This window comes from Megascapheus bottae, chromosome 29, assembly GCF_031878675.1.
Source record: "Megascapheus bottae isolate mThoBot1 chromosome 29, mThoBot2.hap1, whole genome shotgun sequence".
NCBI lineage: Eukaryota > Metazoa > Chordata > Mammalia > Rodentia > Geomyidae > Megascapheus > Megascapheus bottae.
Genome location: NC_143537.1, coordinates 13,782,319 through 13,788,330, shown reverse-complemented (window position 1 = coordinate 13,788,330; position 6,012 = coordinate 13,782,319).

Sequence of the window (6,012 nt, the reverse complement as noted above, 5' to 3'; positions counted from 1 at the left end):
AGACTCTTTTTCAGAACAAGTGAGACTAATTCCTTCCAGGGGTAAGGGAGAAAAAAAAAAAAAGACATGCTTTTGCCAAAGGATTTGGTGAGATGTTATCTCAGGAACCCCTGCTAGGCCCTGGGAGGGAGGGCAGATGGGGGGGTAACCAGATAGGGGAACAGACAGGACCCAGGAGGAAGGTCCTGGGCAGATCCCCCTACTCCACTCGCACAATTGACCCCCAGGTCAGAGGCCCTGGTACCAAGAAAGAGGAAAGCTGGGTACTGTTGCTCACACCTGTAATCCTGGCTACTCAGGAGACGAGAGCTGCAGTTCAAAGCCAGACTCTCCTCTTCAATGAACCAGGAAAAAAAGCCTCAAGTGGAGCTGTGGCTCAAAGTGGTAGAGCAAAAAAGTCTCAGAGATGGTACCCCAGGCCCTGAGTTTAAGCCCCATGTCTGATCATTCACACCCCCCACACACACACACATCAAAGCATACAAATTGGACCTTGGTGCCTCACACCTGTAATCCAAACTACTCAGGAGACTGAGATTCAAATTGAGGCTCCACCCAGGTTGAAGTTCAAAGCCAAACTAGACAGGAAAGTCTGTAAGACTCTTACCTTCAATGAACCAGCAAAGAGTCAGAAGAGGAGCTGTGGTGCAAACAGTAGAACACCAGGCTTGAATGAAAAAGCCAAATGAGAGTTCAAGGCCCCGAGTTCTAGCCCCAGCACAAAAACAAATAAATAACAAGGATAAAAAGAAGGAAGGAAGGAAGGAAGGAAGGAAGGAAGGAAGGAAGGAAGGAAGGAAGGAAGGAAGGAAAGAAGGAAGGAAGGGAGGGAGGGAGGAAAAAAAGATAAATTAAGAAAAGAAAGAAAGGACCGGGAGTTTGGCCTAGTGGTAGAGTGCTTGCCTAGCATGCACGAAGACCCGGGTTCAAGTCCTTGGTACCACATATACATAGAAAAAAAAAAAAAAGAAAGAAAACAAGCACCCATAGTAATGTGTGGTCTCATAACTCAACAGAGAGATTTATGGTTAAATAATGTTTTATGTTATCCTATGGTACCCTGTATTTTCAGACTTGTATATAAGGAATTTATCTCCCACAATCCATCACCAAAGCCCAACGTGGAGGTGAGACTCAAGTGGTAGAAAAAGAAAAAGATAAAGCCAGAGTACAAAGCCCTGAGTTCAAGCCTCAGTACTGGTACAAAAAAAAAAGAGAGGGCAGAGGTTAGCCAATACTGAGCATATCACAAATCTGAGACTCAGTTTCTCCATATATATATATATATACATATATATATATATATATATATATATAATCACAGTCTCGGGACTGAGTCTGCATGGCCTAGAGATCTGATTCCTTATGTCAGTCTGCCCTCTGCTGGTCAGTGTAGGTAGTGCTCCCTAAACTTCCACTAAAGAGATTTTTGGGGGTGGCTTCAGCACCCCCTGGGGTTGCCTTGGGTTTGTGCATGTGAGGGAATTTCAGCAGCAGAGGCTCTGGAGAAATCTCACATTCCGTGCAATTGTCTGGCATCCTGTCAATTGTCTGGAACAAATGATTTGAGATTCATTTCCCTTTACGAGGGCTGGAGTCGTAACTCAAGTGGTAGAGTACCAGCTAGCAAGCGTGAGGCTTGGAGTTCAAACCCCAGCACTACAAATTTATTTTATTTTATTTTTTGTCAGTTGTGGGGCTTGAACTCAAGACCCAGGTGTTGTCCTTGAGCCTCTTGGTGTTCAAGGCTAGTGTTCTACTATTTTGAGCCACAGCACCACTTCTGGTGTTTGAGTGGTTGATTGGGGATAGGTATCTCATGGGCATTTTTCTGCACCAGCTGGCTTTGAACCACAATCCTCAGATCTCAGCCACTCGAGTAGCTAGGATTCTAGACCTGTGCCACCAGGGCCTGGCATGCCACAAAAACAAATTAAAGTTTAAATTTTGAATTTCCTTTTACAAACATGAACCAATTTGTTTGGATTCTTTGTTCTTGTTTTTATTATTCTTTTCTCTTTCTGTTGTTTTGCTTTGATTTGCAGTATAAGATACACAGAATTGTAACGATACTTGCACGTAGCTCTGCCTAGAACTTTGCAAAGAACTCTTCACCATACTGCATGGCTGGGCACTCATGGTTCACACCTGGAATCCTAGCTACTTGGAGGGCTGAGATCTGAGGATCAAGTTTTGAAAGTCAGACCATGCAAAGAAAGTCTGTGAGACTCTATCTGGTAGAACACTAGCCTGTGCTAAAGCAAAAAAGCCCAGTGACCTGAGTTGAAGCCCCAGGGGATGGACAGACAGACAGACAGACAGACAGACAGACGGACACACACACACACACACACACACACACACACATACACACACACACAGAAATCTGTCTTGTCTAAACCTTCTCTTCTTTCTCCTTTGGCTGGACTGGAAGGTAGTGTTGCCAATTGAGCAAAGAAAAAAAGTATAAACATTTGAATTTCAGATATTCCATGAATCACACTGTAAAAGAAGTATACCCTAAACTTTGCATGGGATATATTTATATATTCAAATATATAGAATTATATATTGTTTATATATACATTTAATTATGAAATGTATGTATTATTTGAGATCCTAATTCAATTGAGAGTCATCTATTTTCTTCGCATGAGATATATTTATGTTTATTATATATTTTGTTTTTTGTATTTTCATTTTGCTTTTACTTATATTCTTATTATAGAATATCTATGTATTGTATTGCATTTATATATAATCATCTATTTTCTTTAAATTACATATATTTATATAGTTGAATGTCTATAAATTTAATTCTCTTAATTTATGTATTATTTATTTGAAACCCTAATTCAATGGAAAGTCATCTATTTTATTTGAAAATACTGCTTGAGGGGAGTATCTTCCACTTCTCCGAGCCTCAGTTTACCCTCTGCAGGAATGACTAGATGCTCTCTGATTTCCATAATTCCCCCACAGCCTTTCCCACTGGCTCCACCAGGAGGCACTCTGACTCCTCTCATTGTCTCAGGAAGCTGTTTGGTCCTGCAGGCTCTGGGGAGGCACCTGGAAATCAGGTCCTAGATGTGGAAGAATCCAGAAGTGCCCATCCTTAGGACAGTCCTACAGGCAGGAGAGATTTCCTGGTCTGGGAAGACAGAACTAATTCAACCAGGAATAATCACTGTTGAATCTATGGAATCACAGAAGGAGAGAATAAATGAATGAATGAATGAATGAATCCTTAGAGGGGAAGGTGCTTATCTAAGTTCACCAAATTGCCCTAAAAGTACACTCACTCAAGCAAGAGAATATAGCTTGAGTGCTGGTGGCTTCCGCCTGTCATCTTAGCTACACAGGAAGCTGAGATCTGAAGACTGAGGTTCAAAGCCAGCCTGGGCAGGAAAGTCTAAGAGACTCTTATCTCCACTGAATTAGCAAGAGCCAGAAGTGAAGTTCTGGCTCAAAGGCTGGCAGCAAAAAGTAGCTCAGGGATAGCACCCCAGGTCCCGAGTTCAAGCCCCAGGACTAGCAAATCCATGGATTGATGGATTGATGTACTCTTACCTTTCCGTTTCCCCTTGGTTGTGGTGACCTCATGCAGTCCTATAGCCAAAATCGGTAGCCATCCCAGAACGGCCTCTGGCACTGATTTGCCCGCGTGTGTGTGTGTGTGTGTGTGTGTGTGTGTGTGTGTGTGTGTGCGCGTGTGTACATTGGAACTTGAACTCAGTGCTACTGAGTGCCCTCTCTGCGATTTTACACTCAAGGCTGGCACTCTAGCACTTGAGCCTCACCTTCCCTTGCAGCTTTTTGGTGGTTCATTGGAGATAAGACTCTCAGAGCTTTCCTTCCCAGGCTGGCTTTGAACCATGATCCTCAGATCTCTACCTCTTAAGTAGCTAGCATGACAGGCGTGAGATACCGGGGCCCTGGCTCTCTCTGGTTTCTTTGACTTGATGTCTCTCGTCTCAAAATTCCTGGCCAATCCCCCCTATTCCCCACACCCCAACCGTGGAGATAGAAATGGGGTCTAGATGATGCCTGGAAGGACATAGGAAGAGAAAGTTCTGTAAGAGACAGCCACTGCTTTAGCCTAGAAAATAATGTGAGGAAGTTATGAATTGGGTGTCATTAATGTCTCTTTGTGATGATTCGTTATGTGGGCTGCTGCTTCAGGAGAGAGACAGTGAGGTTTCCTCACATTCCGTGTGTGGAGTTATCCGTCTGGCCACTGGGGGAATGGTGCTTGATGTAAACCAGATCACAGAGGAAGGATTTCTTGCAGGAGTTCAGAGAATTCTATCCTTGGAGATCAAGAAATGGTCAGGGTAGGGAAAGCATTGCTTCCATTGAAGCCCCATTTCCTTCCTTCCCCTCTTCCACTACTTTGGAAAGCACACCTAGAGATATGCTTGATAATCTCCTCTGTTTCTTTTTTAATTGGAGTTAAAAGTCTCAGACTTTCTTGGTCCAGGCTGGCTTTGAACCATGATCCCCAGATCTCAACCTCCTGAGAGTCTAAAATGACAGGCGTGAGCCGGCAGTGCCTGGTTTTACACCTTTGTTTCTTAACCCAGTCCAGTTGACAATGTACACTCACCATCAACTGCAGAACAAGAATCGTGTTCTTTTGTTTTGCTGGTCCTAGAGTTTGAACACAGGGCCGGAGCTCTATTTTTGTTCAAAGCTAGGGCTCTACCACTTTGAATCACAGCACCATTTCTGGATTTTCGATGGTTAATGAGAGATAAGAGTCCCACAGATGTTTCTGCCTGGGAAAATTGCAATCTTTATTTCAACCTCCTGAGTAGCTAAGATTACAAGAGCCATTGGCACCTGTCTTGTATATATATATATTTATCCTTAAGGCCTCTAGCTGTGATGAATGAAATTATCTTCCATGTAAGGTATGACTTCTTTTGAATGCTAAGGGGTTCTGGGTGTTTGTTTTGAGTTTCTAAGGCATTTCTTTAGAGGGAGGGGAAGGAAGAGAAAAAAAAAAAAAAAGAGTACGAAAGTACTGGTAATTAAGGATAGTGGATTGGAGCTAGTGGCTCATACCTGTAATCCCAGCTACTCAAGAGGCTGAACTCTGAGGATCATGACCCAGTAGCACACACACACACACACACACACACACACACACACACACACACACACACACACAAAGACATGTGCAAAACCACCCAGGAAAGCAGTTTCTAAGTCGTTACGTTTTATTTAGAAAGATTCGTCAAACCTCACACACCATGGCATGAGTTTGCGTGATTAATGAGAAGCAGCTTCTTCATGAAATGTTTGGAGGGAAACTCGTTCTCAACCTGTGAGATCTGACCTTCGAAACTTCTCTCGATTAACAGAAGATGGGAAAAGGGTGGAATATGCTATAGAACATTCTAGAAACCTGCCACCAGCTCTCCAGTTCCAATGTGCCTGCTTTACAATGCTCTAAGAATGACTTGCTCTTTCTTGCCTAAAAGAAACTTCCAGTCCCCACTCCTGAAGGCAGGGGCTGTGAGTTTATCTAGACCTCTGAACCATCATTTCCATGGCTCCTGGAATTTTCAACTATATGGTGACATCCCAACTTTTGTAAGATTTCAAGCTGAATCAATATTTGCTATTTGCCATTCTGGGTGACCTCTTCCCCACTCTCCCCTACCCCCCATCTTCCCTTGTAAGTGTGAATGTGTGTGTGTGGTGGGGGGAATATCTCCCACCACAGCTCAAGTTCCAGAACATTCTTGCCTGTATCTCGTATCAATGTGTCTGTTATACTTCCTTTTTTGTTTGCCCAAACTCTCAGGCTACCAGCTCCCCTGAAATGAAATGAACACAGCGTCTGACTCTGGAGAGGAACAGATTTAAGGAGAGAGAGAGAGAGAGAGAGAGAGAGAGAGAGAGAGAGAGAGAGAGAGAGAGAGAGAGAGAGAGAGAGAGAGAGAGAGAGAGTCAGCAGATGATACAGATGTGTGAGGCTTGGGCAGAGCATAAGCTGATGTGTGT